At 41.5% G+C, this 8439-nt stretch overlaps 1 long non-coding RNA gene across 1 annotated transcript; it reads left to right on the forward strand.

The window, feature by feature from the left end:
- The first annotated feature begins 2524 nt into the window (after positions 1–2524).
- On the forward strand, positions 2525–6084 carry LOC142077086 (uncharacterized). Its single transcript, XR_012671539.1, has 4 exons — positions 2525–2662; positions 3175–3504; positions 3598–3655; positions 5131–6084. It is a non-coding gene; the product is annotated as an uncharacterized LOC142077086 (long non-coding RNA).
- The last annotated feature ends 2355 nt before the right edge of the window (positions 6085–8439 follow it).

Below are 8439 nucleotides of genomic sequence, written 5' to 3' on the forward strand. Positions count from 1 at the left end.
ATGCTGCACAATTTCATACACTGTAGTATATATACAGTGGACAACACAATCTAATTTGTTTGATCGCAGACTGTGTAAATTGTGTAAATGCACCTAATTGTTTACAGGAAAATACTGATGTGTATGTGTGGCATATTAGCAAACGTGACCTTCTGAAACTGTTGTAATGCCATGTTTTGCTATGGAACTGCTTGCATTTTTTGCTCAACAACATGTAACTTTGTCTGGGAAAGCACTAGGGATTGCACTTTGTGAAAAGGCGTAGTGCTAGCCAATTAAATTACTAGTCTTTAAAGTTACAAAGATTAGAGAAGGCAGGGCCTAATGCAGAGGAGCTAGTCCTTTCTTCTGAAAATACAGGCTGGAGTTCCTTTCCCAGAAAGAAAAATCTCTTCCCACTGGTAACTTCTTCCCTCTCTCACTGCAGAAATTAAATTGTGGACATTTGGTAAGGAAAAAAAAAATAGTTTGGAAGGTAGCCACCAGGAGAAATTGGTCTCTGTTAGCGCTGTCCCTAAACATGTCCTTGGTTCTGTAAACTCAGGTGAAGTTTTACTCTAAAATGTGAAAAACTGTCCAAGTGGTGTACACATTTAAGCTTTTGAGAAAATGTAAGTATTTCAGAAAAATAGAGGAACATAAGATAAAGCAGCTCCAAACGGTTCCTTACTCTAACCTCCTCAGTGCAGACTGGCTTAGCATGGAGGCAATGTGTTGTAAAAAGTTTTCTGTTTTATTATGCATTAAATGCCATCTTGAATTTTGGTCTATTCCTAGTAATGTCTTGTGGGTTTTGGATGTGTTTTGTAAACGGCTTGGGTTCAAACAAATTAGTCAAGTATCTGTAAAGTCTTCTGTAAATGTTAATGGAAATGATTTCATAGATGTCGATCTGGATTATGTTACAGTTGAGAAAAAGCTGTGTATATGAAACAGCCCTTTAACAAAATGCTGAAACAAGTTGGTTGCTTTTGTGAATGAATGCATCTAAAACCAAAACCATGAGTGGTTGATCTGAATGATAGGTGCTTGAGGGTCCAAATCATTTACAGTCACTCCCTTAGACCCTGCTTGTATCTGTACTAGTGTGTAATAAAAACATTTGAACAAATACTACTTTAAAAAAATCAGCTGGCTTCAATAATTTGAAGATCCAGTTCTGCATAACATTTATATTACAATTTGTATGTTAAAAGGACACGGTCAACTGGAAAAAAACTGCAGGTTTTGCTTATTGTAGTTAACTTGCTTCCTATGAAGAAGTTAGTGGGGGGGAACATGAAGAGCCTAAGGTTTTGAGTGCCCAGGAATGCTCTTTTCAAGTAGGTTAACAGGCACATAAACAGCCTGTGATGACGTAAGGACTCCCCAGAACATCTTTTGGACAACTCTGTTTCATATGAGCAGCTGTTTTCATGCAACCTCAGCTGGCGTTGTGCTGCTCTTTACAGGGTTGGGTGAGTGGTGTTCTCTTTGGCAGTGTGGGCTTAAACGTGTTTCTAATGTATGTGTCAAATAATTACCTGTTAAACAGAGTGCCAATCTGGCTGAAGCCAATGCTTCCGAAGAAGATAAAATAAAAGCTATGATGCTACAGTCTTGCCAGGAATATGATCCAATCAAGTAAGTGTTGATAATGTCAAAGCTGTTCTTTGAAGATTATGGAAAGATTGTAGAGAAGTTTGTTTTAACGAGAGAGACACGTGCATACCTTTTTCTTCTTTGCCCCAAACCCTTTTAGTTACATGAAGAAACCCTGGGGTCCACCTCCACCATCATCTGCTTGCTTTCGTTGCGGAAAACCTGGCGACTGTATAAAGAACTGCCCAACAAATGGGGTAAGACTGTGGGGGACTTCTGGTGTTCCTTAGCTTTTCATTTTTTTACCTTGGCAGTTACGTAACAAATCCATGAATACTCATATTAAGAATTGTTTCTCTTGGGGTGAAAGACAGAGGTTCATATGGCAATGTTGCAAAGCCCTTCAAAATCCAAGGGAAACCTGGCATTATAAATGTAAACTTTTCTTTTTTGTAGGTCATAGACATTAAGTATGTCCACAGATCTTGCTCTGTGAACTTTCATGCATATTTTTATATATTTCAATATTACTGGAAATGTTTCTGGTTTTAACTCTGTTTAATGACAGTTCACAGTTTTTAGTATTTCATGTAAAACCAAGATGTTTCTGTTGACCCCATCTATTGAATATTTGTGCTCTGAATTGCGCTTTGGAGGAGGAGCGGGTTTGTATCTCTTTTCTGAGGGGATGGTGAGCTAAGGGATATTTCACCCTTAAAGAACCTGAACTTAAGCCAAAGAATGGAATGAGTTCAAAACACTGCTCAAGCCTTTGGAACATCCTGGCTATATTCATTTAGGAAAATAAGTATTTTAGTCGAGCAACCCTTATGCTAGGTAAAAGGAGAGGATTAAAGGCTTTTGCTGCTTAAAATAATCATTGAAATGTCATTTTAAGTGTGGGTCTTAAAAGGAGATATGTCTGCATTTCTTTTCTTAACAGGACAAAAATGTTGAGCCTGTTCCCAGAATTAAAGAGCACAGGAATTCCAAGGAGTTTCATGATGGAGGTGAAAGACCCCAATACAAAGGGTGCTATGCTGACAAACACTGGAAAATACGCAATACCAACTATTAATGCGTAAGTATGGAATTAATTGGACTGGCCAAAAAGTGAGCGAGAGAAACCACGCGTGCATGTCTGAGTGGCTATGCAACCAAGTTGGCCAGCATCTGTAATTACGGGGCAGGAAGCACTGTCATTGTGCTTAACCATAGAATCTGGGATACTTTTGAATATTAAAATAGGGTGGTCCTGCTGTTCGTGCCCCTGGAAGTTGGTTAAACGTGTGGTATGCTAAGAATCTGTATTTCTGCAAAACATTTCAGTAGTGTTTGCAGTGGAGTCGTTCTCTCTGAAAGCTCGTTTTGCTTTTGGTTTATGTTTCAAAGGCTTCTTGCAAAATTTAACAAGTAGCTGTTGGACTGAGATTTCCGCCCCCTCTGACTTTTATCAAATCCCATGTGTGAAACAGACTGAAGTTTTCCTGTTGCTATAAACTAAGAAAATACTGCTCTGTGCTGACAGGAGTGGCTGTTTTAAAATGCACTTGGTAGCACTTCTGTGTTTCTGTCATGGATCTCATTTTGTAGGAAACAGACTTCTTCCATTTATAAAATGTAGTTACTCGGAGACGAACTTTACCCTGAGCCTGCAATTTACATTTACCCTCTGGCAAAGGAGAGGTGGGATTCATTTCTCTCATAGAAAATGATATAGCCAACTCTGGTGACTTACTGTGGTCTGGAACAAACAGATAGTTCGGCATTTAATCCACATTCTTCTCCACGGGAGAGTTGGTTAAAACCTTCAGAACTCAAGCCTACTAATGGTTTTTTGAGATGTCTATCAGGTTCCCGTACAAAGACAACCAGCATTACCAAGTCTTCTGGGCCCCCAAGGACAAGCAATACCCACAACTGGTAAGTAACTGTAACTTCAGAATTTCTTTAAAAAAATTACCTTCAGAGGAACTGAATGGGATTTCTTTCTTTTTCCTCTCCCCACTCCAAAAGGTCATCCAATGAGAGCCAGTCCAGTTCGCTCAGCAGGTGGCAGACCAGGCTGGGAAGTGTAAGTATTCTACAGAAATTCAGTAGATGACTCCTTGTCACCTGTTAAAAGAGGCTGTATAACGCATAACTTATACAACAGCTGATTTATAATGAAGCAAGTATGCACAGATAGTTGTGGAGAATCCAAGTGGTAATTAATTTTTAAATGGCTTCATTTGAATTGGCTTTTACAAAGGGCATCTGTGCTTCCACTAAGGTTATTTAAAATAAAACTCCGGTACATGACTGAAAACAGGACTCTGAGAAATGAACGCTTTTTGAGGAAACCATAATTGCCTATAAAAATTAAAGATAATTAAAGGATCAGATGGAAAGCCACCTTTTCCATTACTGGCTGAATAGGGCTGAAGAAATTGATTTCCCAATACGAATCAGCCTCCAACATTCTTTTTTTAACAACTTAGTTGATACTGCATGAGCAAATGGTTGGAAAAGTCAACACTGTTCTTTTATGACAATTTTGAATTTCTTCAATTTAGTCATCTCACATAGCCAAGACGCTTTCTCTCAGTTGGAGAGAGAGGAGTCTGTTTTACCTATTACTGCAGCGTCAAGCTAGTCCTTCCTTTCGCTATATGTTTGTTATAGACAGATTGTAAGAGTGCATTGTGTTTATAAAATCTTAAAGGTAAATCAAAAGAAAAACCAGGATCTGATATTTCCAATTCAGTCAGCAAGAAAACAACAATTCAGGGACAGGACCAGGCCAAATACCTCATGATGAGGCAACAACATAGGAAGCGTATGTGGAAGAAGTTAAAAGAAGTTCCAGAGAAGATTAGTTAATATCTGTGCAGTACTTGGAAGATCAGAAGTGTGATGTATTAAGTGTATCAAGGAGTGGCAGAGGAGCAGTGGGCACTTGGCCCACGGGAGATGGGAGTCTCTTTCAGGTGTGGGCAGCCTCCATCCACAGGTGCAAAGCTGAGTATAAGGAGAGAAGACTGAATGAACTGTTGGGGGTGAGGATGTGGAAGGCAAGTATGAGGATCAGGAAATGAGCGTAGTCTCTAATGAACAGAAAGCAGGGAGAAAAATGCTTAAGTTGGCAGGATGCCATTGGCCTCCCTTATCTAGGGAGGAGTTTTACAGAGAACAACGGAGACTTAAAGAGGAGGAAGTATTTGGCTCAATGAAGTTGCCTTGTTTTTCACGTTTGTATTTCAACAGCATATCGGACTGCAGTTACACTAAAGTGCATCTGACATAAGGAAAAATGACAGTGTTTTTTCCAATAGAATTTTTCATTGCAGATAGTAAGCATGCATAACTAAAACAAGACAAATGGAATTGAAAAATGTTATCAAATTCCTCAATTTGCAGTAGCATTATGTCAGCAGCTGAAAGAAGCTTTGACATAAGCGTATGGAGAGGAGAAAAAACCCAAACCAAATTTGGAAGGAAAAAAATTGGGGAGAATGACTGTTTTGAATTAACTTCATTTCTTTTTTTGTGTGTTGTGGTTTTTTTCAGGTCCAAGTCTCCTTATAGTGCTTCACCTTACTCTACAAGTTCGTCTACCTGCTCCACATCAAGATCAGGTTCTTCCCACACTCGCTCCTGCTCTCGCTCATTTAGTCCTTCCCATTCTCGTTCCTACTCGCGATTGCTGCCGTATCCAAGAAGAGGCAAAGGGAAGAGGCGTAACTATCGTTCTAGGTCAAGGTCACACGGTTATCAGCGTTCAAGGTCAAGGTCACCCCCATGCAGAAGATGCCATTCACGGTCAAGGTCTCCAGTATTTAGAGGCCAGTCTCCCACTAAACAGACTATACCTCAAGGGGAAGGAGGAAGGGAGTATTTTAACAGATACAGAGAAGTTCCACCATATGATCTGAAAGCTTACTATGGCAGATCACTTGACTGTAGAGATCCATTTGAAAAGACAAGGTACCGGGAATGGGAAAGGAACTACAGAGAATGGCATGGAAAGTTTTACAAGGGCTATGCTGTTGGCGCTCAACCTCACCCTCCAGTAAACAGAGAGAACTTTTCTCCAGGTAGGTTTGGTCCACCTGGGACCAGACAAGAGAATTCACCATATGCTCGGGGACGTAGGGAGGATTATCCTGCTTGGCAGAGCCACCAAAATCACAATATAGCTGGAAATTACCCTGAAAAACCTTCTGAAAGAGAGAGCCATGGCATCAAGGATCCTACAAAATCAAAAGAGAAGGAGGTGAAAAATCCACTGGGAGATGGCCAAGGAAATAAAAAGAGAAAAAGCATAAAAAGAGAAGAAAAAGGGATGAGGATGAAGGATTTCCCAATGCTGAGTTGTTAGCAGGTGCGAGAAAACCAAGAGAGCCAGTTTCAGCAGAAGACGTTAAAATGGACTCCCTGTTCATGGCCCAAGCAGAGATGATGCCACCCCTGTGAGAGATGAGCCTATGGAAGGAGATTCTATTGTTTTCAAGCCGATGTCTGAAAAGGAGAAAAAAGAGAAGGATAAGCCAAAAGCAAAAATTGACAAGACAAAGCGGAAAGTAGAAGTGGCTGTTTCTCCTAAGACAGACAATATAATAAAACTAGCTAAAGCTTCCTCGAACGGAAATCTCCTCGAACGGAAGAGAGAAAGCAAGAAGAGAGAAGGGAAGAGAGAAAGCAAGGATTTAAAGAACCTGACTTGCTGCCCTGATATTGCTCATTTACATCAGTTATAGTGTTTGTGATTAAGTTTAGGGTTAGGGTTAGGGTTAGGGCTCAGTGTTACGGTGAGGGTTAGGTTTAGGGTTAGGGTTAACATTAGGGTTAGGGCTTATCATTAGGGTTATGGTTAGGGGCAGGGGTTAGGTTTAAGGTTAGGGTTAGGGTTAGGTTTAGGGTTAGGCTTAGGGTTATCGTTAGGGTTAGGGATAGGGTTGGGGTTAGGATTATGGTTTGGGTTTAGGGTTAGGGATCGGGTTAGGGTTTCATTTTAGGGTTAGGTTTAGGGTTAGGGTTAGGGCTTGGGGTTACGGTTAGGGTTAGGGTTAGTTTTAGGGTTAGGGTTAGGGTTTGGGTTAGGGTTTAGGGTTAGGGTTTAGGGTTAGAGTTAGGGCTGGGGTTCGGGCTGGGGTTCAGGGTTAGGGTTAGAGTTCGGGATATGGGTTAGGGTTAGGGTTAGAATTAGGGTTAGGGCTTATCATTAGGGTTATGGTTAGGGGTTGGGGTTAGGGTTAGGGTTAGGGTTAGGTTTAGGGTTAGGCTTAGGGTTATCGTTAGGGTTAGGGAGAGGGTTGGGGTTAGGATTATGGTTTGGGTTTAGGGTTAGGGATCAGGTTAGGGATTCATTTTAGGGTTAGGGTTAGGGTTAGGGCTTAGGGTTATGGTTAGGTTTAGGGTTAGGGTTAGCGTTTGGGTTAGGGTTTAGGGTTAGGGTTTAGTTTTAAGGTTAGGGTTAGGGTAAAGGTTAGCGTTAGGTTTAAGGTTAGAGTTAGGGCTGGGGTTCAGGGTTAGGGTTAGAGTTTGGGATATGGGTTAGGGTTTGGGGTTAGGGTTAGCATTAGGGTTAGGGCTTATTAGGGTTAGGGTTAGGGTTAAGGTTAGAGTTAGGGCTGGGGTTCAGGGTTAGGGTTAGAGTTTGGGATACGGGTTAGGGTTTGGGGTTAGGGTTAGCATTAGGGTTAGGGCTTATCATTAGGGTTAGGGTTAGGGTTAAGGTTAGAGTTAGGGCTGGGCTTCAGGGTTAGGGTTAGAGTTTGGGATACGGATTAGGGTTTGGGGTTAGGGTTAGGGTTAGGGTTAGGGTTATGGTTGGGTTTATGCTTATGGGTTAGGATTTCAGTTTGGGTTAGGGTTAGCATTAAGTATTAGGATTAGGTTTAGGGTTAGGGTTGCAGTTTAGTTTTAGGGTTAGGTTTCGCATTAGGGTTAGGGTGAGGTCTCACGGTTATGGTATTAGGTTTGTGATAGCGTTAGGGTTAGGGCTTAGTGTTATGGTTAGGGGTTACATTGGGTTTACGCTTATGGGTTAGGATTTCAGTTTGGGTTAGGGGTAGCATTAATTTTTAGGGTTAGGGTTTAGGTTTACAGTTGCGGTTTAATTTTAGGATTAGGTTTCGCATTAGGTTTAGGGTGAGGTGTTATGGTTACGGTATTAGGTTTGGGGTAGCATTAGGGTTAGGGTTAGAGTTAGGGTTAGGGTCATTAGGGTTCAGGTTGGGGTTCAGGGTTAGGGTTAGGGTTCGGGATTACGGTTAGGGGTCGGGGTTAGGATTAGCGTCAGGGTTAGGGCTTAAAATTAGGATTAGGGGTTAAGGTTAGGGTTATGGTTGGGGTTAAGGTTAGGGTTATGGTTGGGGTTAGGGTTAGGCCTAGGGTTATCGCTGGGGTTAGGATTATGGTTCAGGTTTAGTGTTAGGGATAGGGTTATGGTTTCGTTTTAGGGTTAGGGTTAGCGTTAGGGTTAGGGCGTAGGGTTACAGTTAGGGATAGGCTTAGCGTTAGGGTTAGGGTTTGGGTTAGGGGATAGGGTTAGGGTTTAGTTTTAGGGTTAGGGGTAGGGGTAGGGTTGTGGTGATGTCTTAAGATTACGGTTTGAGGTTGAGTTAGCATTAGGGTTACGGTTAGAATTAGGGGTTCGGTGTTATGTGAGGGTTAGTTTTATGGTTCCGTTTAGGTTTAACGTTAGGGTTATGCCAAAGTGTTAGTGTTACGGTTTGATGTTAGGGTTAGGGTTACGGTTTGGGGTTAGGGTTAGCGTTAGGATTTTGTTTTAGGGTGAGGTTTCGCCTTAGGGTTAGGGTTAGGGCTAGGGTTAGCTTTATGATTCAGGTTAGGCTTAAGGTTAGGTTACGGTTA

Source organism: Calonectris borealis, unplaced genomic scaffold (assembly GCF_964195595.1).
Source record: "Calonectris borealis unplaced genomic scaffold, bCalBor7.hap1.2 HAP1_SCAFFOLD_150, whole genome shotgun sequence".
Lineage (NCBI taxonomy): Eukaryota > Metazoa > Chordata > Aves > Procellariiformes > Procellariidae > Calonectris > Calonectris borealis.